General features: G+C 42.6%; 1 pseudogene; it reads left to right on the top strand.

Moving 5' to 3' along the window:
- Positions 1-25,372, top strand: part of LOC118908173 (uncharacterized) — a 65,992-nt pseudogene that overhangs the window by 28,436 nt on the left and 12,184 nt on the right.

Below are 25,372 nucleotides of genomic sequence, written 5' to 3'. Positions count from 1 at the left end.
GAGCTCTACTTGTTGCAAAATAGAGGACCAGATTGAGCTGATTTGCATCAACCTCCTGGGTGAGGAGTCCAGCTGGTTTACATTTGGTCCCAGTTGGAAACAGCCAAGCTATTTTTCTGCTCATCCCTTTGCGGGCAGGAGTCTCTGGCCTGCTGCTTGGAAACTTGAACTCAACACTGTACCAGTTAAAGCCCTCATTCAGAAGACTGACACTATTATTCCTCTCCAAATGCACAAGTATAAAGAACTTGACAATTTTACATTTATAAGTTGATCCAAGGGGTAAAGGACTCCACTTGTATGCTTGCAGAAACTAGGCATCTGTCCAAGTCAGTCCTGCCTCAAAGCACCACTGAATGTGAAGAATCACTAATCAGTTGTTCTCAAACTCAAGCAGCATCAGGGACATCTGGGGGCTTGTTAAAACCCAAGTCGCTGGGTGCTGCGCCCCAAAGTTCTGAATTAGTAGGTCTGCGGGAAGGCTGGAGAACTTGCATTTCTATCCAGTTCCCAGGTGATGCTCATGCTGCCAGTCCAAGGGCCACACTTTGGGAACAACTGCTTTAAACTAGAAAGACAGTCAGATTGCCTACTCTAGATTTATTTTGCTCAGTGGAAAAAATCAGAGGGCAGAGTGAGGCTCTTATATGTCTCTTCTCTGCCATGGAAACCGTAAAACAAACAGGGCCCAGGCCTGTTCTGTTCTGGCTTCTCTGTCTCCTCAAGATCCAGTCTGGCCCACCTCTGAGCCCCATGGCTCTGTTCCAGGGGTCTACAGGAACTGGGCACCCTGGGCCTGGAGGGAGACCAACATTCAAATGGGTAATGTCTGCCTTGGCCTATGCCTCGTCACAAGCCCATGAGGTCCATAAAGTTAAGGACTGAAAGTCACCAAAAGGTCATCAGGAACAGTCATCTGCCCTGAGCCCTCTTCATCTAGGCCTGCCATGTTATCCCAAGGCTCCAAACATTCCTAAAACACCTAGCAAGGACTCAGGTGTGTCCTGTCACCCGGGCCTGCTCTGCTGCCTAGCCTAAGCCCCACATCATATTTCTAGGATTGTTTTAATTCTCAAGGACTTAGGACTGGGAGGGCCAGTACATGACTTAGACAATCACAGAGCAAAATCCAACCATAAAATGATCAGTCCACAAGCTTGGGATTGGTCAGGCCTTTACTATAGTATCAATGCTGCCTGAGTGGCTAGTTCATTTCCCCAAATAAGGCCTTATTGTTTATATCATGGCCACAGTCCCTAGGAAAGTAGTGGCGTTATGGAATTCAAGGGTTCAAACCAAAGGTCAAGATGTAATCTTCAAAACAGCTTTATTAGTCCCAAAGCAGGAAGTTACTGGTTATAATCCTGAAATTATTTTCTTGGGATTTTATCCCAGAATGACAGCTAAACAATGGGAACCTTTGTGGACAGGTTCCAAGGTCCGAGGTGCCAATCATCCAACACTAATTAACACTTTACTTCTTTAAGTGCTGCAACCACACAAAAAGAATATATGTTTTGGTTTATAATCCTCCAATAATTACACAGGAAATTGCACATGCTCCTTGTTGGCAGAAAGAAGATATTTTTAACAAATTAAAAAAAAAAAATCAAACTCAAGAAAAAGGTCTTACCAGAACCTGGCACCTACAGATGAACATTTAAGTTGTGGTTAAACAAAAAACCATCTGATGCCCACCAGAATGTGTGATGTCCACCTGTTCTGGTGGTCCCAGAAGAGGCCAGAGAGCCTCTTCTGAAAATTTACACTTGTCTTTTGGACGCTGGTCCACACAGGAACCAGAGCTGTTTCTGGAAAGAATGAGGAGTGGTTTGTCAACTGAGGGAGCGAGGGCATTCTAGGCAAAGGGAACCGCGTGAGCAAAGGCTCAGGAGGTGAAAGTGCCTGGCGTGCTCAGCATGTGGAGGGTGTGACGCTCACCATGGGGCGGCCACTGGGGGAGTGGCTGGAGGTGCAGCTGGAAAGGGCCGTGGACCCAATGGCCAAAAGCCATGACTGCTGTTAAGGAGTCACCTTCTCTTGAGGGAAAGGGGAGCCGGGATGCTTTTGAAGGAAGACAGTGACATAATGAGAACTGGATTTTTGAAAAGAGCCTCAGACAGCTTTCTAGAACATATTTTAAAAAGAGGGACATCTGGGTAATGGGAGACTAGTTTGGAGGCTTTTACAGTGGCTCAGGCAAGAGAAGATAAAGGGCAGAGCTGAGGCTGAAGTGATGGAAAGATAGGGTCTAGATATATTTACAAGAGAGAATTGACAGGCCCTAGTAGCTGGTTCAGTGAGGGTAGTAAGAAATATTCTGAAGTTGAGGGCAATCGGGGGATCTTGGCAATTAACCAAAGAGAAGATAGGAAGAACCACAAGGATGAGTGAGTCCACATTGGTTCTGTGGAGTGGCTTCCAGGGTAGTACGCAGTTGTCATAAATACGTGTCTGATCATCAGGGAGGCAGTGACAGAAGGCAGGACATCTTACACATGGAGATTCTCCACCAGATCACAACGATTCCAGTGTTTCAGTGATTTATAAAACCGAGAAATGACACTGGGAAGCTGGGCAATGATATTTACTGTGTACTAATTAAGCACCCCAACAACTGTTACTTCATTTTGTTCCCCAGTCAGTCTTCACAATGCATCTTTGAGATAAGTGTTAAGATGCCTATTTCAGCAATGAGGAAATTTAGGTTCAGAGAAGTTAAGTGACTTTCTGGGAGTCGCACATTTTTCAAAGAGAGGTTTTAAACCCAGTTCACTCATTTCACTACAACCCCCTGCCTCTTAGGAGAAACTGGCATTGTTATGGCAGCACTAAGTTCTCTGGTACAGAGGGGGTAAATTAAAATGGTCATTGTTGGTGAGCTTGTTTTTGTTTTAAAGTAAAGAAATGTAAGATTAAATAAAAATCGGCCAGGGTGAATACAGCTGTGGTGGATCAAGTATTACTAGGAGCTGAGTGTGTGCTCACCCGTACTCCAAGGAATTTGCTTTCCACCCAGAGAAAAGAAGTTGGTTCTGCTTGAACTTTGGTTAAAGGCCCAGAGCAGGAAATCCCTGTACTGAGCAGCATCTCCTTCCTATCCTCCACCAGGGCACGGTGACTCACTAGCGGTCTAAAGGCTGGAGTGTGCTTTGGACAAGCACTTTCCAAACAGGTTGCTTTTCATTGGCAAAGGTGACATTGTTACTGCTCTTACAACCAGCTGGGAGAGATTTGGATTGCCTTTCACATGGGGAAGCAAGTCGTACAAGGCCATCCTAAGCCTGGAACCTCCCTTATGCTCCAATAGCACACATTTGTGCCACGCTGGCAACCTTGGGCATGTAGACTGGCTGAGAACATTTCTTTCCTGCCACGCTGGGCAGCTGCACAGGAATGTGGCCTTTGGCCTTTGGCCTTGGCCCCACTGGCCTCACGTTTCGTCACTGCTGCTTTGTGGCATGCCAGAAGGAGGCAAAAGGAAACAAGTACCACATGTGATCAGCATGCACATCATTAGGCATTCTGGGCATAACCTTAACTTTTCAAAGGCATATATATTCTTTGAATAGATTTTATAAATAGAAAAACCATATTATATTCTTGTTCATGAGTAGTCCCAAGGCATTAGCTATATATTTGAAAAAACAATGAACAGTAATGTGAAATTTTCTACAATGTGATTATATTCTAGACTTTATTATTCATTGATTCACCCATTTATTCAATAGTTATTAAATACCTACAATGTGGCAGACACTGTTCTAGTATACCAGCACTACTACATTTATAGCAGCTGTCATTTGCTGTCATTCCCATGCCCTGGATGTGTAAGACAAGTGAGATTTGGACCAGTTAGGCTTATCCTGAGTAAACTAAATGATGGGCTAATTTTCATCCCTCCTGGTAATACTTGATCAACCACAGCTGTATGAAATAAATCCTATTTCATTCAACAATCCAGCAGATTATATTCGTATCCAAAGAAACCAACTGAATCTTTTTTTTAAAGCAAACTTCTCTTAAAAACTGGCGAACATTCTGGTCCAATGTCCAAATTTATCACCTTCCCCTAAAAAGTCACTTCTCTTTCATGACTTAAAAACATATTTGGTTATCATCGGCTCTTATTGGTTCCTTGCTCGTCCCACAGACCAGCTGGCATTCACTCCATGCTAGGTTTACAAGGGCAGCAAGTTTTGTCTCTTGTCCCCTGTTGTATTCCCAGCACCTAGAACAATGCCTGCTACATAATAGGAGCTTAATAGTATTTGTTGAAGGCTGAATGGATTCAAGTACAAGAATCCTGTCTAGTCCCGGAGTTAGGTTCTCAGTTTAGCACGTTAGGCAAAATTAGTGTTTAGGTAAGGGATCCTTTAAAATCCCTTCAATTGCCAGTGCAACACAACATAGATATATTATCTCTTAGTCCAGATGCAGTTTCTTTCCTGTCTTCGAAACAGATCATTGTTTTTCAATTGAGCCGAAGATGAAGTTGTTGACTAGTGTTTAGGGGGTCACTTTGCACACAAAGCATTTAACGTCAAACACCTGGAGGCCCCTGGGAAGTGACCTGGCTTTGGGACTGGAAATTCAGACTTCTCTTCTCAACACTTACTGAGTGGATGAGCCAGCATTATGTCCATGGCTATTTCTCTTTCTCCATCCCCATCCTACTTTTTCCTTTGCCAAACTCCTAAGCTTGAAGAGGCTGAAATTAAATGTGTACATGGTATCACCCCACAGCACTGACACTGACCTTCGTGAAAGCTGGATCGACTGACAAGAAGGAACCAGACTCCAGGGCCGCTGCCCTCGGTCACGAAGTCTGTGAAGGCAGCATGGTTGTTTCACCTTCAAATCTGTCCTTCTAGAGCTCAAAAAATAAGATAACTTTACAGGCTCTTTTAAAGGGCTGAGTTCCTGTATAAGGCCTATCACTTCTCTAGAATCAGTGGAAAACTCATTCATCTTTTACCCAGAAATTTCTAGAGAAATTGTTTTCCTGTTTAGCCACAGTAAAGGCAACAATATAAATCTTAAATGAGATTTCCTTTCATACAGAGCAATTTTGTTAAAAAGAATAAAGGATGTACTGAGTATTTTTTAAAGGACTCTTAAATTACACGTATTTCCCTATTTGGCAAAATGCACCTACTCACACAAGTCAAAATAAGAACAATCTTAAAAATAAATTCAACTTATCTGGTGGTAAATGGGGAAATGACTGCCTAAAAATAATAAAATGCTCTAATTTTCTTGTAGAAATCAAGAAAGAAATTAAAGATTTGACTGAAGTTGGTCCTTGGCTAGTGAAATTATGTTTGGAAGATAATGGCATAGATGGAAAAGGAAAAGAAGGAGAAAATGGTTTTCTGGAATTCACACAAATTTTAACATGGTGAGTAGAAAATTAAGAGATTTTATTTGTTCACCTTTCAAAACTCGGTGCTTGGGTTAAATCGTGGGGAGAATGATTTCACTGCAGCTTGTTAACCGTGCCACGTGACTTTTTTCACCTGAGAGGGAAGGACTGACCTATCTTGGTCTTTGCACATGATTTTAGAGAAGGCCTGGGAGTACAAAAATAGAATGGCAGACAGTGGTATGTGTACCCACAAAAAGGTCTCAAAGGCCTCACTAGAAGCCCCATCTTAAGAAGTTAGCAAACGAGAAACGACAGGAGGTATGGCCTCCAGGTCCTTCTTCCCAAAAGTCAGGAGATCATATAAAGTGTAAGCCATGTGACCTGACGGAGATGGGCAGCCTACACAAGACTGGTCACTCTTTTGTGTTTCATGACAAAGTTGTCTCAACCTTCTTAGTCAGAAAGACGGAGCTATTATCAAAAACTTCTGAAAAACAGACTATTTCTTTGCTATGTGTATCTTGACAACCTTGGACATCCCCCTGTCCAGCTCTTCTGGATCCACACACCCACAGGGCCAAGCCACAAGTCAGCATTTGCAGCGCTGTAAGAAAGCTTGCTGGATAAAGAGGGCTCCAGGCTACACAGTCCTAGGATATCAGTACGCAGAGCACCCGGGGGCAACCAAGGGCACAGATCGCAGCCAACATTTGAGGCTTGAGGCCTTGATTGATGGTTATTTATTATTTTAGAAGATAAAGATTCCTTTTCAGATATACCTTACTTCCTTATTCGGGAAGGCTGGGAAGATTTCCAGCTTGGATAGCTTTGTTGCTGTTTTTATAAAAAATATATAAATAAATTTCATTGTATAGTCCTTTTAATATATTAGTAGACCTTTCATATATTCATATTGCTCTGCATTATCCTTTTAGTATATTGCTAACATTTTGTTAAGGATTTTGCATCTATGCTCATGAAGGATTTTTGTCCATACTTCTCTTGTAATGTCTTTTTTTTCTATTTTGCTATCATTAATGTACAATTACATGAACAATATTATGGTTACTAGACTCTCCCTATTATCAAGTCCCCACCACATACCCCTTTACAGTCACTGTCCATCAGCGTAGTAAGATGCTGTAGAATCACTACTTATCTTCCCTGGGCTATACTGCTTTCCCCGTGTCCTCCCACTACATTATACATGCTAATCATAATGACCCTTTTTTCCCTCTAATTCCTCCCTTGCCACCCATCCTACCCAATCCCTTTCCCTCTGGTAACTGTTAGTCCATTCTTGGGTTCTGTGAGTCTGCTGTTTTGTTCCTTCAATTTTTGCTTTGCTGTTAATACTCCACAGTGAGTGAAATCATTTGGTACTTGTCTTTCTCCAACTGGTTTATTTCACTGACCATAATACCCTCTAGCTCCATCCATGTTGTTGAAAATGGTAGGATTCGTTTTCTTCTTATGGCTGAATAATATTCCATTGTATATATGTACCACATCTTCTTTATTCATTCATCTACTGATGGACACTTAGGTTGCTTCTATTTCTTGGCTATTGTAAATAGTGCTGTGATAAACATAGGGGTGCATCTGTCTTTTTTAAACTGGACTCCTGCATTCTTAGGGTAAATTCCAAGGAGTGGAATTCCTGGGTCAAATGCTATTTCTATTTTGAGTTTTTTGAGGAACCTCCATACTGCTTTCCACAGTGGTTGAACTATTTTACATTCCCCCCAGCAGTGTAGGAGGGTTCCCCTTTCTCCACATCCTTGCCAACATTTGCTGTTGTTTGTCTTTTGGATGTTGGCCATCCTAACTGGTGTGAGGTGGTATCTCATTGTGATTTTAATTTGCATTTCTCTGATTATTAGCGATGTGGAGCATCTTTTCATGTGCCTGTTGACCATCTGAATTTCTTCTTTGGAGAAGTGTCTGTTCAGCTCCTCTGCCCAATTTTTTAATTGGTTTCTTTGCTTTTTGTTTGTTGAGGTGCATGCGCTCTTTATATAATTTGGATGTCTACTCCTTATCGGATATATCATTTATGAATATATTCTCCCATATGTATTCATATATGACCTTTATTATGTTGAGGTACTTGCCCTCTATACCCATTTTGTTGAGAGTTTTTATAATGAAAAGATGTTGAATTTTGTCGAATGCTTTTTCAGCATCCATGGAGATAATCATGTGGTTTTTGTCCTGCTTTTTATTGATGTAGTGGATGATGTTGATGGATTTTTGTATGTTGTACTATCCTTGCATCCCTGGCATGAATCCCAGTTGATCATGATGGATGATCTTTTTGATGTATTTTTGAATTCAGTTTGCTAATATTTTGTTGAGTATTTTTGAATCTATGTTCATCAGGGATATTGGTCTATAATTTTCTGTTTTTGTGGTGTCTTTGCCTGGTTTTGGTATGAGAGTGATGTTGGCCTTGTAAAATGAGTTTGGAAGTATTCTTTCCTCTTCTACTTTTTGGAAAACTTTAAGGAGGGTGGGTATTAGGTCTTCACTAAATGTTTGATAAAATTCAGCAGTGAAACTATCTGGTCCCAGAGTTTTGTTCTTAGGTAGTTTTTTGATTACCAATTCATTTTCTTTGCTGGTAATTGGTCTATTCAGATTTTCTGTTTCTTCCTGGATCAGCCTTGGAAGGTTGTTTTTTTCTAGAAAGTTGTCCATGTCTTCTAGGTTATCCAGTTTGTTACCATATAATTTTTCATAGTATTCCCTCATAATTCTTTGTATTTCTGTTGTGTCCATAGTGATTTTACTTTCTCATTTCTGATTTTGTTTATGTGTGTAGACTCTCATTTTTTCTTGATGAGTCTGGCTAAGGATTTATCTATTTTGTTTATTTTCTCAAGGAACCAGCTCCTGCTTTTATTGATTCTTTCTATTGTTTTATTCTTCTCAATTTTATTTATTTCTGCTTTAATCTTTATTATGTCCCTCTGGCTACTAACTTTGGGCTTCATTTGTTCTTCCTTTTCTAGTTTCATTAACTGTGAGTTTAGACTGTTCATTTGGGATTGTTCTTCTTTCCTTAGGTCGGCCTGTATTGCAATGTATTTCCCTCTTAGCACAGCCTTCACTGCATCCCACAGATTTTGTGGTGTTGAATTATTGTTGTCATTGTCTCCATATATTGCTTGATCTCTGATTTACTTGGTCATTGATCCATTAATTATTTAGGACCATGTTATTAAGCCTCCATGTGTTTGTGGGCTTTTTCATTTTCTTTGAGTAATTTATTTCTAGTTTCATACCTTTGTGATGTGAGAAGCTGGTTGGTACAATTTCAATCTTTTTTAAAATACTGAGGTTCTTTTTGTGGCCTCGTATATGATCTATTCTTTAAAATGTTCCATGTGCACTTGAGAAGAATGGAATCCTGTTGCTTTTGGATGGAGTGCTCTGTAGATGTCTGTTAGGTCCATCTGTTCTAACACATTGTTCAGTGCCTCTGTCTCTTATTTTCTGTCTGGTTGATCTGTCCTTTGGAGTGAGTAGTGTGTGTTGAAGTCTCCTAAAATGAATACATTGCATTCTATTTCCCCCTTTAATTCTGTTAGTATTTGTTTCACATATGTAGGTGATCCTTTGTTGGGTGCATAGATATTTATAACAGTTATATCCTTTTGTTGGACTGACCCCTTTATCATTATGTCATGTTCTTCTTTGTCTCTTGTTACTTTCTTTGTTTTGAAGTCTATTTTGTCTGATACAAGTACTGCATTACCTGCTTTTTTTCTCATTATTTTCATGAATTATCTTTTTCCATCCCTTTACTTTCAGTCTGTGTATGTCTTTGGGTTTGAAGTGAGTTTCTTGTAGGCAGCATATAGATGGGTCTTGTTTTTTTATCCATTCAGTGACTCTATGTCTTTTGATTGGTGCATTCAGACCATTTGCATTTAGGGTGGTTATTGATAGGTATGTACTTACTGCCATTGCAGGCTTTAGATTCATGGCTACCAAAGGTTCAACAGTAATTCCCTTACTATCTACCAGTCTAACTTATCTCACTTTGTATGCTCTTACAAACACAACCTAAATGTTCTTTTTTTCCCCTCCTTTTTATTCCTCCTCCATTCTTTGTATGTTATCAATCATATTCTGTACTCTTTGTCTATCCCTTGGGTGACATCTATTTAGCCTTAGGAATACTTCCATCTACAGCAGTCCCTCCAAAATGCACTGTAGAGGTGGTTTGTGGGAGGTAAATTCTCTCAGCTTTTGCTTATCTGAAAATTCTTTAATCTCTCCTTCAAATTTAAATGATAACCTTGCCAGGTAGAGTATCCTTTGGTTCGAGGCCCTTCTGCTTCATTGCATTAACTACATCATGCCACTCCCTTCTGGCCTATAAGGTTTCTGTTGAGAAATCTGATGATAGCCTCATGGGTTTTTCTTTGTATGTAATCTTTTTCTCTCTCTAGCTGCTTTTAAAAGTCTGTCTTTATCTTTGATCTCTGCCATTTTAACTATTATATGTCTTGATGTTGTCTTCCTTGGGTCCCTTGTGTTGTGAGATCTGTGCACCTCCTTGGCCTGAGAGACTATCTCCTTCCCCAGATTGGGGAAGTTTCCAGCAATTGCCTCCCCAATGACACTTTCTATCCCTTTTTCTCTCTCTTCTTCTTCTGGTACCCCTATAATGTGGATATTGTTCCATTTGGATTGGTCACACAATTCTCTCAATATTCTGTCATTCTTAGAGATTCTTTTTTCTCTGTGTGCCTCAGCTTCTTTGTATTCCTCTTCTGTAATTTCTATTCCATTTACCATCTCTTTTATTACATCTAATCTGCTTTTAAATCCCTCCATTGTATGTTTCATTTCAGATATGGAATTTCTTAATGATTGAATCTCCATCTTAAAAATGTTCCTGAGTTCTTGAATATTTTTCTGCACCTCCACAAGCATGTTTATGGACGGAGGCGGAGCCAACATGGCGGCGTGAGTAGGACAGTGGGAATCTCCTCCCAAAAACATATATACTTTTGAAAATACAACAAACACAACTAGCCCTAAAAGAGAGACCAGAAGACGCAGGACAGTGGCCAGACTGCAGCTACACCAGCGAGAACCCAGCGACTGGTGAAAGGGGTAAGATACAAGCCCCGGCCCTGCAGGACCCGAGCGCCCCTCCCCCCAGCTCCCGGCGGGAGAAGAATAGGCAGAGCGGGAGGGAGACGGAGCACAGGACTGCCGAACACCCAGCCCCAGCCATCCGGGCCAGAGCGCAGACACAGTGCGTGCCCAGGGGGCCCTGGATACTGGGGGAACAGGGAGTAAGACCTCTGAGCGGGTGCTGAAGCTGATGCCCCTGTGACAAAGAAAAGCGGGGGCTTTTTGAAAGTCTTAAAGGGACAGGGACTTAACAGCTTGACGGAAACAACCCAGGTCACAGTACAGCAGCTGGAAATTACAGGGAAAACCGGGTGCACTAACCCCCTGGGCAACAGCTCTGAGACCCCTCACGGAGGCAAACAGTCAAGCAGCCCCCCCATCCATTACCCCACCGGGCGCTGCGAAAGCAGAGAAGCAGCCTGAGACAAATTCCGCCCACAGAAAGGGAAATTTCTCCCTTCCGGCCAGGCAAGACACAAAGACCCAGTCTACACGCAATTACCCAACACAAGCCACTAGGGGTCGCAGTTGTCCCAGTAAAGAAAGGCCAGTAGTAAGTGAAAATTTTGGCCCTCCCAGCTGACAGTCAATAGCACCTGTCAACATGAAAAGGCAAAAAAATATGATCCAGACAAGACTAACCCAGACAGCTTCAGCATCTGCTACATCTTCCCCTGAGAAGGAATCTGGGGAGATAGATTTAGCCAGTCTACCTGAAAAAGAATTCAAAACAAAAGTCATAACCATGCTGATGGACTTGCAGAGAAATATGCAAGAACTAAGGAAGGAGAATTCAGAAATAAAACAAGCTCTGGAAGGACTTCAAAACAGAATGGACGAGATGCAAGAGACCATTAATGGACTAGAAAACAGAGAACAGGAACGCAGAGAAGCTGATGCAGAGAGAGATAAAAGGATCTCCAGGAATGAAAGAATTTTAAGAGAGCTGAGTGATCAATATAAAAGGAAAAATATAAGAATCATAGGCATTCCAGAAGAAGTAGAGAGAGAAAAGGGGATAGAAAATGTCTTTGAAGAAATAATTGCTGAAAATTTCCCCAAACTAGGGGAAGAAATGGCCTCTCAGACCACAGAGGTACACAGAACTCCCATGACAAGGGATCCAAGGAGGGCAACACCAAGACACATAATAATTAAAATGGCAAAGATCAAAGACAAGGACAAAGTATTACAAGCAGCCAGAGAGAAAAAAAAGGTTACCTACAAAGGAAAACCCATCAGGCTATCATCAGACTTCTCAACAGAAACCCTACAGGCCAGAAGAGAATGGCATGATATACTTAATGCAATGAAACAGAAGGGCCTCGAACCAAGACTACTGTATCCAGCACGAATATCATTTAAATATGAAGGAGGGATTAAACAATTCCCAGACAAGCAAAAGTTGAGGGAATTTGCCTCCCACAAACCACCTCTACAGGGCATCCTACAGGGACTGCTCTAGATGGGAGCTCTCCTAAAAAGAGCACACAACAAAACACCCAACATATGAAGAAGGGAGGAGGAGGAATAAGAAGGGAGAGAAATAAAGAATCATCAGACTGTGTTTATAATAGCTCAACAAGCGAGTTAAGTTAGACAGTAAGACAGTAAAGAAGCTAACCCTAAACCTTTGGTAACCACAAACTTAAAGCCTGCAATGGCAATAAATTCATACCTTTCATAAGCATGTTTATGATTTTTATTTTGAACTCTCTTTCAGGAAGTTTGGTGAGTTCAGTTTCATTTGACCCTTTTTTCTGGGGTTTGTGAGATTTTGGTCTGAACCAGGTTCTTTTGACATTTCATATTTCTATGTGGTGCCCTCTAGTGCCCAGAAGCTCCAGTCTCTGGAGCTGCTCAGCCCCTAGAGTGAGGCTGAGGCTTGTAGGGGTGTGGAGCTGGTGCCTGCGGGGAGCAAAGATCTGTTTCGTGATTCCCGTCTGTGGTGCCTGTCTCCAGTATCAGAGCCAGTGGGCCAAGCACACATGTGTAAGCTTCTGTGCTTGGGGTCTCTAGCTGTTGTAGGCGGGTCCTCCTTCTGGCTGGCCTGACGCCAGTGCAGTGACTTCTGGTTTGCGTGCTGGTACTGTCAGGCCAGGAGGAAGGCTCGGCAGGCTGCGTGTCACAGTGGGGGGCCTCGGAGCTGAGCAGCCAACCAGGGGGATGGAGTGCCTGAAGCTCCTCAAAGTTCCCAACCTGCTGGGTAGAGTGCACCCTGACAGCCTTGTCCAGCTCTCCCTTCTCCCGCGCAGTAAGCTCCATGCAAACCCTGCCCCTTCAGCAGTGCTCTTGCTGCTAGGAAGCCTCTCAGACTGCCTGCTTTTCTCTTGTCACAGAGCGGCCAGGTGTAGATCCCATCATCCACAAATGGCCAGAATCTCAGTCTCTCAAGCACTCTGCCTGTTCCAGCACCCCATCCTCCAGAGCAGCACACAATGTAGGTTTGTGTTCTCAAAGCAGACCTCCAGGGCTAGGTGTTCAGCAGTCCCAGGCTTCCACACCCTCCCCTGCTCTGTTTCTCTTCCTCCTGCCTGTGAGCTGGGGTGGGGGAAGGGCTCGGGTCCCGCCGGATCAAGGCTTTGGTAATTACCCTGTTCGTGAGGTCTGCTCTGTGTGTGAGGTTTGTATACAGTCTGGTTCAGCCTTCTTTTCTGTTGCTGTTTTAGGGTTAGTTATATTAATTAACTATATTTTCGTACTATCTGTGGTTTTGGGAGGAGTTCTCTGTCTCACCTGTCACTCCGCCACCTTGAATCTCCTCCCTTTCCTTTTTCTTTTCTCTTGTGATGTCTTTATCTGGTATTGGGGACACTGAAATTCTGGCCTCACACAACCAAATGCTGGTTTGCATGCATGAAGCCTGGTGGGTCCTCCTCTCGTGAATCAGGCCTCCCTCTGATCAGGATGCATCTAGCGGCGGTCTATGGGGCTGACAGAACAGTACAGTTACCTAAGGCTGACCCCTTGTCAGGTTTTGCTTTCTGCTCTGACCATACTAAACATGAAAGCAGAACTGGCTATAGAACTTGTGGGGCCCTGGGGCAAATGGAAGCTCATGGGCCCTTTTTCAAATATTAAGAATTTCAAGATGACAATAGCAAAGTATGAACCAAATGAGGAGCCCTTCTGAGCACGGGGCCCTGTGCTACTGCTGGCGCCAAATAACAAAGCACATAAACACCATTAATAATGTGCACCAGTGCCAGGAATTCCTTTCCCATGATTTTTCAGTTTGGACACTAAATACTTAAAATCTTTTTTGTTCTCTTTTTTTGAAGTATAATAATTGAAAACTACTGGAGATGGAAACATATCTTCTTGTCATATTGAATCCTGCTTCTTGGTTATTTTCAAGCAGACTGCCTGAGTTCACATCCCGGCTCCATGTTTTTACTAGCAATGTAATCTTAGGCCACTTAAATAACTTCTCTATATCTCAGTTTCCTCATTTGTAAAAATGGGGATAATGATAATGTCTAACTAAGAGACTATTACAAAGTTAAATGAGGCCATGTATGCAAGCCGCACCAGCTAGCACCTTTCAGTACCAATTAGAAAAAGCCTCTCTGGGCAGATTAATTATAAGGGGCATCACCTCTGGCCAATGAGTCAAGGAAGCTACCCCATCCAGCTCTATGCATCAGGACTCAGGGCTTGGCAAAGGAGCTGGGCTGGATTTCAGCCCTATGCATATCCTAGAAAGACCCCTTTGTGCCAGGCACAAGTGCTTAAGTATGTGGGTAGCCCTATGATGTCGGATGCTTGTGAATATCCATAAAACCACAGCTCATGTGAAGCTGTGTAGGGTAGTGATTAAATCCATGGAATCAGGCCTAGAGTTAGAATTGTTGAATTGTAAAGTTTGTCCTCAATGCTTTCCGCTCTCCTGTGCACCCTTGCTTCTTCTTGAAGCATGCCTGCCCTGGCCCTTCCTGTCTGAAGGAACTGGACAGTCAGGCAATTCAGGAACCTAAAACTGGTCAAATCCTGATAAGACAGACCGTTTCCTTGGGAATAAGACTTTTGAGAGGGAGAGTCTGGCAGGACCATTCAGCCCTGACCTTGCATTCTGCCTCCTGAATCAATAGAAAATGTGTACAGGGAGCAGAAGAATGGCCTTGTATTCACTGTTGACCCTAACTAAAATTTCGTATCAGCAGAACATGGTAAGAGCTCAAAATTGTTTTACAAATAGTCATATGATAATCTCTTTCAGAGCAAAGGCCATGTGTTAAGTTCCCTTTAATCCCTGCAATGTTAGGTACATACTATGCATTTAGTAAGTATGCAGCCAATACATTAGCATCATTGATATTGCATTTTGCAAGATGATTTTGTAGGAGCTGCTTCATTCTATTTTCACCACAATCTTATGGCCTAGGTAGAACAGCCCTCTGCAGGCTAATTTTACAGATAAGGAAGGTGAGACACAAGAGGGCACATGGCCTGCCCACGATCACATGACAAGAGGTAGATGCTGACCCGGAGCCCAGGCCTTTGCCCAGATTCCACCCATGATGCCAGATGTTCCCAAAGACCAGTTGGCAGTTCAGTGCTGGGGCATGTAGGAATTTTCAATAATCCTCAAAGAGGTTAGAAAAATAAAGACATGTAGAGAGTTCATTTTTCATAAAAAGCTAACCTCACTTGATTTAAAAAGCTATTCTCTATTTCAAGACTATGCCCTTCCTAACTTTATATAATAAGATTTGTTCTTGTATAGTACTGGTAGGTGTGAGTTGTTATTTATTTGGCACACTGAACATTGGGAGGGGGAGGGGGAGAGTGGAGAGCACCTCAAAAGAAATATCACACTCCAAAATAAATGGATTGTGTTTCTTTGAGTAACCGTGCTGAGCACAATGCCATTTTGTTTTTGTCATTTCCTGTGGCCAGCCTGATCAAATACTCAGCTCACCTAAGGGAAATTGACCTTGAAAACAATGTCCTGGGAGAAGTGGCAGCTGCTGACATACTTGAGGCACTGAGAGCCAGAAAGACAGGTAGAGTGTGGTCAGTCTGTGTTTCTCTCCACGTGTCCACACCCACTCATTCCTACATGCTGTATGTCTCACAGCCTGCTCTACTCATTTCACGAAATAACTGTCCTAAACTGTGTGATGACCAGGAGTACTGTCACAGGCTGGCCACCGTTGTGTCATTTTCCCCAGTGACTTGCAGAGTTCCAGAACTTTTATGATATTATACATAGTCTTTGACTTAAGTAAAGCAGTCCTCCCTCATCCGCAGAGAATGCAGTTTCAGGACCCCCAGTAGATGACTGAAACTGGATAGTACTGAACCCTATATATACTATGCTATTTCCTATGCATACATACTTATGATAAAGTTTAATCTATAAAGTGAGCACAGCAAGAAAGTAACACCAATAACAATAAATAGAACAATTATAACAGTTTACTAATCTGAATGTGCTTTCTCACTCTCAAAATACCTCACTGCTGTACTCACCCTTTCTGTGATGAAGTGAAATGATGAAATGCCTACATAAGATTAAATCAGGTGAATAACGTAGGCCTGCATCGTAGTTAGGCTGCTACTGACTTTCTCATGAGCTGTCAGAAGGAGGATCATCTGCTTCCTATCCTCAACTGACCATGAGATACTGAAATCACAGAGTGCGCACCCGCAGATCAGGGGGGACTACCATAATGAGTGCTGTGAAAGCCAAAGTTCCTTGGTTGCTCTTTCTTTTCCCTCCCCTGTCATCCTCACCTATTCTGAGGACCTCTGTCCTATTCTCTAGTTCCCCTTCCCTACCCAACCTGCAAATATTTCTCCAGATACCAATTGGAAAAGTCAAGTCACTGCCCTCATAAGGTTACGTTCTGATCTGCATCTGGATCATCAAAGAATCATTCCATTGTGATTGGCATCGGAAGGGCATTAAGGGTACTTTATGACCATGTAAGCTTTTGAAAATGAGAGATTACATATGGAACAAATTGTTTAACACTGGCCGCTCCTGCCCTCTCCCCTTCATCAATATGCATGGCCAGAATTGACAATAGCCATGCTGACAGAGAGATGAGAAAATGTCATTTTAAATAAAACTTGATGCAAGACATCTTAAACAGATTAGAAAATCCAAATTCAATGATTAAAAATGCGGGAGAAATCTTGGTGCACTGTCTGGCAGGTTATGTGGAGAGAATTAAGTAGTACAAGCATGTGGTCTATCATTTCTTCAATAAAACAGTCTTACTTAGAGACATGCCATAATTTTAGTTTACATTTCTTTTAACACTGGTGGTTTGAAAAAGAAGAACTACAATATTACTATCTACTGCATTGCCATTTTAAACTAAAACTTTGCATTGCCATCTCTTAACAGCTAATTAAATGATTCCAAGATGTTTTAATTATCCCTTTACTTTAGAGAAACAGAACATCTACTTTGTAGCCCATTTGAATTGAATCCAAATTCAACAGAATTATTCTGTTAAGATTAATTCCAATATAACTTAAGCTCAAAAAACTGAAAGCAGTTTAATGATTGTATTTCTTTTTTTCTTGGCCCCATAATAACTTTTTCACTATACACTGGGGCAGAAGACATTGTAAAGGCTGCAGGCAGTCTTCTGGCCATTACCAGGGTGTGTGCTAATGCTGGACAGTGTCAAATGATTTGGTGGAAAGTGATCATTATTGAGCAGGTATTCAGAGCTGCAAAACATCATGCTTGTTTATTAATGATTCAATTTGTGTAAGTGGGAAGATAATTATGAAGTACCCACCTGAAAATATAGATACTCATTTAAAAGGCATTAAAAAGTAATATATAGTTCAATAAAGTTTTTTTTTAATATAGTAGTATACATCATGGCTAACTTTAATGCATCCACATTTTGAACCAAAATAATTATGGCATGTTTTTGATGGAGCACTTCAATTGGATTACTAGTTTGAACACCAAGATTCTTCAAAACAGGGTTAACTAGTAGGATTCTATAGGGAAAAATCTCCTGTCATTTTTTAGCCCCTTTAAACACTAAAAGCAATTAGTAGTATCAGTGATTATAGAACTAATGTTCTTCTTTTGATTTCTTTTGCATTCTTAACATATGCAAACTAACAAGCTAATGTCTAATTCTAATTCTACTTCTTTCCTGAAATCCAAATTAACAGCCTTAGGTCATTTATTTGCCTACCTAGGGGGTCTTAATGACCTACCTTTAATGATGGAACACACACAAGGAAATCTTCCTCAGAAACATGAGCAGCTTCATTTCTTAAAATAAAAATTAACAGAAAGACAAACTGCTATGAACATTTTACAGGGTTGCTTTTTGAATAAAAAAAATTATATATATATATAATTTTTAAATATATACATGTATATAATGTATATTATATATATATATATATACACACACACACACATACATGTATATACTTCAGGATCATTTGATTTATTCATTCTTCACTTATTTATTTCTTTCAGCATACATTCATTAAATGACTATTGTGTGTCAGGCCCTTTTCTAGACACTGGAGAGTTGAGCAGTGAATTCCCACCTTCATGGGCCTTACTTCCTAGTAGAAAAGGGCAGAGAGTAAACCACCACTGACAGAAAGAATTAAAACATATACTATTATTTAACAAAGGGCAGAGGATATGAACAGACAATTCTCCAAAGAAGAAATTCAGATGGCCAACAGGCACATGAAAAGATGCTCCATATCACTAATCATCAGGGAGATGCAAATTAAAACCACAATGAGATATCACCTCACACCAGTTAGGATGGCCAACATAGAAAAGACTAAGAAAAACAAATGTCGGCAAGGATGTGGAGAAAGGGGAACCCTCCTACACTGCTGGGGGGAGTGCAAACTAGTTCAACCATTGTGGAAAGCAGTATGGAAGTTCCTCAAAAAACTAAAAATAGAAATACCATTTGACCCAGGAATTCCACTCCTTGGAATTTACCCTAAGAATGCAGGAGCCCAGTTTAAAAAAGACATATGCACCCCTATGTTTATCACAGCACTATTTACAGTAGCCAAGAAATGGAAGCAAGCTAAGTGTCTAACAGTAGATGAATGGACAAAGGAGAGGTGGTACATACACACAATGGGATATTATTCAACCATAAGAAGAAAACAAATCCTACCATTTGCAGCAACATGGATGGAGCTAGACGGTATTATGCTCAGTGAAATAAGCCAGGCAGAGAAAGACAAGTACCAGATGATTTCACTCATCTGTGGAGTATATGAACAAAGCAAAAACTGAAGGAACAAAACATCAGCAGACTCACAGAACCCAAGAATGGACTAACAGTTACCAAAGGGAAAGGGACTTTGGAGGGTGGGTGGGAAGGGAGAGAGAAGGGGGAAAAGGGGCATTATGATTAGCACACATAATGTAGGGGGGACACAGAGAAGGCAGTATAGCACAGAGAAGACAAGTAGTGACTGTATAGCATCTTACTACACTGATGGACAGTGACTGTAATGGGGTATGTGGGGACTTGATAATGGGGGGAATCTAGTAACCACAATGTTGCTCATGTGATTTTATATCAATGATACCAAAATAAATAAATAAATAAAACATACACTATTGTATATCAGATGAGGATCATGCTTAAGGGAAAAGTAAAACAAGAAAAAGAGATAGAGTGTGTAGGTCAGTGGGTAGGAGGCTACAATTTTAATTAGGATAGCCAGGGAAGTCTTACCGAGAAGGTATGTTTGAGTAAAGCCCTGAAAGAGAGAGAGAGAGAGAGGTAGCCGGGTAGAGAGATCTGGGAGAAGAGCATTCCAGGTAAAGGAAACAGCAAGTGCAGAGGTCTTAAGGAAGAAGCCTCCCTGGTATGTTCTAGTACCAGTAGAAAAGCCAGTATGTCTGGAATGTTGTGAGAAAGAACAGGACAGAAATTCCAAGAAGCAAGCATGAAGGAGGCAGGGGAGGGTTTTTAGGCACTTATGAGGACTTGAATTTTGAAGAGTATTGAGATGGAAAAGTATTTGAGAATTTTAAGTAGAGGAGTTACCTGATCTGACCCACATTTTAACAAGATTTAATCCAGCTCTGTGTTGAAAATAGATTGGAGGGGAGGCAAGAGCAGAGGCAGGGAGACCACTTAGGGAATTTTCTCTAGAGGCAAAGGAGTAACAACTCTGTAGGAACTCTATACACTCCCAGCTTCTAACCAAGTACCAGGATAAAATAAAGACGTTTTCAGGATGCAATAACTCAAACTTTGTACCTGCTCTGTATCCATTCTTAGGAAGCTGCCAGAGAACATGCTTGAACAAAATGAGGGAATAAACCAAAAAGACAAAGAATGCAGTATCCAGAAACCAGGAGAAGCAATACAGAAAAGTAGAAAAGGGAGCCCTAGATAGTGGTTGAGGTGTGGACATAGGCCAAGCAGAGGCAGAAAAATGGAAGATTTTGAAAAGGAGGAACAGGGGTAAAAACAGAATTAACAGAACTTTGGAAATACTTAAGTATTTTGAAAGAAATGCTGATAAGGTGTGAAAAATAGAAGAAATTTGGGGAAAATATTTAGAATAGGTACACACTCAACTATGCAAATGAAAAAACAAGACAATTATTAACTCAGACAAAAGAAAGTTATAAAAGGAAACACTGTGAACAAAATATGTATGATCAACAGCAATAGGCACATGAAAAGATGCTCCACATCGCTTGTCATCAGAGAAATGCAAATTAAAACCACAATGAGATATCACCTCACATCAGTAAGGATCGCCACCATCCAAAAGATAAACAACAACAAATGTTGGTGAGGTTGTGGAGAAAGGGGAACCCTCCTACACTGCTGTTGGGAATGTAAATTAGTTCAACCATTGTGGGAAGCAGTATGGAGGTTCCTCAAACTCAAAATAGAAATACCATTTGACCCAGGAATTTCACTCCTAGGAATTTACCCTAAGAATTCAGGAGCCCAGTTTAAAAAAGACATATGCACCCCTATGTTTATCGCAGCACTATTTACAATAGCCAAGAAATGGAAGCAACCTAAGTGTCCATCAGTAGATGAATGGATAAAGAAGGTGTGGTACATATACACAATGGAATATTATTCAGCCATAAGAAGAAAACAAATAGTACCATTTGCAACAGCATGGATGGAGCTAGAGGGTATTCTGCTCAGTGAAATAAGCCAGGCAGAGAAAGACAAGTATCAAATGATTTCACTCATCTGTGGAGTATAAGAACAAAGCAAAAACTGAAAGAACAGAGCAGCAGCAGACTCACAGATCCCAAGAATGGACTAACAGTTACCAGAGGGAAAGGGACTGGGGAGGATGGGTGGGAAGGGATGGATAAGGGGGGAAAAGGGGTATTATGATTAGCATACACAATGGGGGGGGGCACGGGGAAGGCGATATACACAGAGAAGACAAGTAGTGACTGTATAGCATCTTACTACACTGATGGACAGTGACTGTAATGGGGTATGTGGTGGGGACTTGATAATGGGGGGAGTCTAGTAACCATAATGAAAAACTGTGATATATTTCTATTGAAAGGTTTGGTGAGAAGACATGACAGCAGTCAGTTTGTAAAATTTTAAATGGAAATGTCAAGAAATAACATAATTGGCACTTTGAAGTAAAGCAGTAAATATCATGAAAAATAACCGAGTGAGTTGACAGTGGTTGTCTCTGGAGAACACTGACAATGTTGAGGGGAGGGGCAAGAGCCCACTGCTTTTCATCATGAACTCTTTAGGCTTCATTTTTTAGCTAAATGTATGCTTTACTCCAATAGAAGTATTTTAGGGAATTGAAAAGTGCATAGTTTTCTCACCATGTGGTTCATTGTTCTGTAGCTCCATGTCAATATCTAATTTTATCTTAAATCATCTTAGTTTCCACTGAAGACTCGGAGATCTCACACACCATGAAGCACTGACGAGTGGGTAGAAATAAAAAGGATGACAGGAAAGTGTGATAAACATGACTGTCTTTTGTGGGTTTTGGTGCCACACAAATCCTCTGAGGCCTCAGGCTGGCCCTCATACCACACTGCTGGTCCCTAAGTGGTCCCCAGCATCCAAAGCTCCTCACAGCCCGAGGCATGCATCCCACACTCCTTTCTGACCTTCTCAGTGGGCAAAATGTTGGACCTAGTTTTTGGGGAGTTAGTTTTCTTGGGTCTCTCTCATGTATATAGTAGTATACGTGTTATTAAACATTTGTGTAATTTCCTCCTGTTAATATGTCTCATGTCAATTTAATTCTTAGATCAGTCAAACGAACCTTGAAGGGCAGAGGAGAATTTTTCCTCCTCAGCACTTATCCAGGCATACCTCAGTTTATTGTACTACTGTGCTTCACAGGTACTAAGTTTTTTGCAAATTGAAGGTTCAAGACTTAAGTGGAGGAAGTAACTGCAGATATGGTGGAAATAGCAAGGGAACTAGAATTAGAAGTGGAGCCTGCTGATGTGACTGAAAATTGATGCAATCTCATGATAAAACTGGAACAGATGAGGAGTTGCATCTTAATGGATGAGCAAAGAAAACGTTTTCTTGAGATGGAATCTATTCCTGGTGAAGATGCTGTGAAGATTGTTGAAATGACAGCAAAGGATTTAGAAAATTACATAAACTTAGTTGATGAAGCTGCTGAGGGGTTTGAGTGGATTGACTCCAATTTTGAAAGAAGTTCTGTGGGTAATGTACTTTCACAGCACCTCATGCTACAGAGAAATTGCTTGTAAAAGGAAGCATTGATCAATGTGCCAAAATTCATTGTTGTCTTAATTTTTTAAATTGCCACCACCACCCAGCCTTCAGAACCATCACCCTGATCAGGCAGCAGCCACCCACATCAAGGCAAGACCCTCCACCAACAAAAAGATTATGACTTGCTGGATGCTCAGATGATGGTTAGAATTTTTTAGCATTTAGTATTTTTTAATTAAGGTATCTAAATTTTTTTAGACATAAGCTATTGCACACTTAATAGACTACAGTATAGTGTACACATAACTTATATGTCCTGGAGTTCAAAAAACTCAATTGACTCAATTTATTGTGATACTTGCTTCATTGTGGTGGTCTGGAGCCAAACCTGTAATATCTCCAAGGTATGCCTGTAAATCACAGTAATTCAGGTCTTTATAGAAAAATCAGTGAAAACTATTGGTTTCAAGTGAAACAAAACCAACCCAAATTGATATAAGTACAAAAGGAAAAGTGTTGATAATAAAACTAAAAGTCCAGGGTTGGTTCTAGCCACAGGTCTAGCTGAATTCAGGGGTGCAAATAATGCCACCCACCTCCATCTCCTGGAAGTTCTGCTTCTGCCTTAACTTTATTCTCAGGCAGATTCTTCCCACACAGTGGCAAGTTAGGCAGCATTAGTCAGAAGTTTACATTCTGCCAGTTTAATCTCCTGATTTCATTGGACCATTGTGATTCACATACACACCTGCTGACCAATCACTGTGCCTTGGAGAAGAAATACACTACCTGGTCATCTCTGGGTTTTGTGCCCACGTGTGGAGTGCAGGGGAGTGGAACCCCAAAGGAAACTCAACGTTCTGTTGCAGAAAGAAGCTAAAATGGAAGCTGGACAAACAAAAACAAGAGAGGTCCCTTAGAGATGAAGAGCCAGTAGTAGTATTAGAACTGATGAATGACAAGATCAGTGAAGGGCCCCCACCCATAAGATGGCGAACCTCCTGCTTCTCTTCAGGGTCCTCGGTTCCCGCCGGCACCACCTGAAGCCCAATCGCCCCTCGCCCCCTAATCCCAGCACCTGGCCAATAGCCACCAGCCCCGTAGAAGTAACACCACAATCACCCCATGCCCCTTCCTATATAACCCAGCACCTTTCCCCAATAAAGCGGAATTCTCCGGTGAATTGCTGCTGTGTGTCGCTCCTTTCCTTTCATTGGTGCCGAAACCCGGGAGACGGGACACCCCAACTGGGCCCCGTCTTCCCCCGACACCAGCAGCAGCTTGCCCTCGTCCTCTTTTTCCGGCGCTGGCTCCTCACACTCACCGCTGCTCTTTGGCCTTTGGGTAAGTTTTCCCCCGGAGCGGGCCGCTCTTCCCCGAGCTATCGCAGTGCCATTGACCGTGATCGTCCGGCAAGGCCCTGACGCTCGGGGACAAGGGGGGAGCTCTCCCCGCCTCAGGCCTTCATGGCTGCGGTGGACCCTCAGGCCCCTCCTCCAACAGCCATAAATGAGGCGACTCCTTTGCGGATGAGAACGCTCCCTTCCCCCCCCCTCCTTCCATTCCTTCCACCGAAAACTCCTAGTACTAGGTACCTCGGACTCCGGCACTCTGCCTTCTTAGAGGAGTCTGGGTGACGACCCACACTTCCTAAGAAACCGACTCGTATACGAGTTTCCGCAGACCACCAAGGATCATCGGGGACGCCCTTTGTCTCCTTGCCGTCTGCTCCCAGTCCGAGGGTCTCCGTTCGTCTTCCCCTGTTTGTCTCCTTCTCTGTCCTTTAGCCATGGGAGCCTCCTCATCCCTCCCTGGAAGCTCACCTCTTGAATGCCTGCTCAAGCATCTAGCCACCCTCTCCCTGACGCCTGATCTAAAACCAAAACTTCTCCGCAAATACTCTCCCAAGATTGGCCGACATGCCCCCTAGACAATAACAACCAATGGCCCGCAGGGGGAACTCTTGATCCTAACATCACTCGCGATCTTTTAACTACTGCCAGTGCCTGAAAAAATGGAAGGAAATTCCCTATACCGAAGCTTTCCGCCGCCTCCTCCCGCCTCCCTCGCCGCCGCCGCCTCCTCCTCCCCCCGCCTCCCCCCAAGTTCTCCTAGCCTGCAAGCCGTCTCCCCCGCAGAAGCCTCCCGTTCACTCCCTTCCCCCTCCTCTCCTACAACAGCCCCTCCCCCTTCCTCCACCACCATCTCCTCCCCCACCTCACCCCCCTACAGATCAAGCCTGAGCCTTTCAGCCCCCCTCTAAGTCCCAGAAGCCTCCTCCGTCTTTGCCCCCATCACCTGTTTCTCCCCCACAGACTGAGCCAGAACCCTTCAGTCCCCCACCGCCGTGGGACTCCGCTCTCTAGATATCTTCGCCTGCTGCTTAATAGCAGGTCTGAAAAAGGCAGCTTGTAAAGTAGTCAATTTTCAAAAGCTCCAAGACATAATTCAAAGGAGGGAGGAGACTCCTTCTGAGTTCTTAGACAGACTCACTCAAGCCCTATTACAGTTACCAGCCTGGACCCAGAAACGCCTGACGGGAGACATGTCCTTATGACATACTTCCTGGCTCAAAGCTACCCCGACATTAAAGCTAAACTCAAAAAGTTAGAACAGGGCCCCGCTACCCCACAGACTGAGATCCTAACAGTGGCCTTTAAAGTCTTCCATAACCGGGAGGAGGAGAAAGAACTCCGTAAACAAAAGGCTGATCAGGCCAATTTCCAAATGTTGGCCCAGCTGATAAAACCACAACCTGGGCACTCCTCTACAAACAAGCCCCCCCCAGGAGCTTGTTTCAAGTGCGGACAAGAAGGACATTGGTCAAGGGCGTGCCCCTCCTCCAGATCTCCTACCACCCCATGCCCCAGATGTCACAAAAAGGGCCACTGGGGGTCTGATTGCCCAGCCACCCGAAGGGGAGGCTGGACGAACAACCCCCATCCTAAGCCCTCCGTAGTGGGGCTGGCAGAAGAAGATTGACGGGGCCCGGGGGCTTCTCGCCCGACCATTTCCATCACCAAACAGGAGCCCAGGGTTACTTCAGTAATAGACGGTCGCCCCATCTCCTTCCTCCTAGATACAGGAGCCACCTTCTCAGTCTTGCAAGAATACCAGGGCCCTACCACGCCTGCCATTACTCCTATAGTCGGGG

Source organism: Manis pentadactyla, chromosome 1, assembly GCF_030020395.1.
Source record: "Manis pentadactyla isolate mManPen7 chromosome 1, mManPen7.hap1, whole genome shotgun sequence".
Classification (NCBI taxonomy): domain Eukaryota; kingdom Metazoa; phylum Chordata; class Mammalia; order Pholidota; family Manidae; genus Manis; species Manis pentadactyla.
The sequence above is the reverse complement of the archived record's forward strand: the minus strand, read 5'-3'. Positions and strand labels throughout refer to the sequence as shown.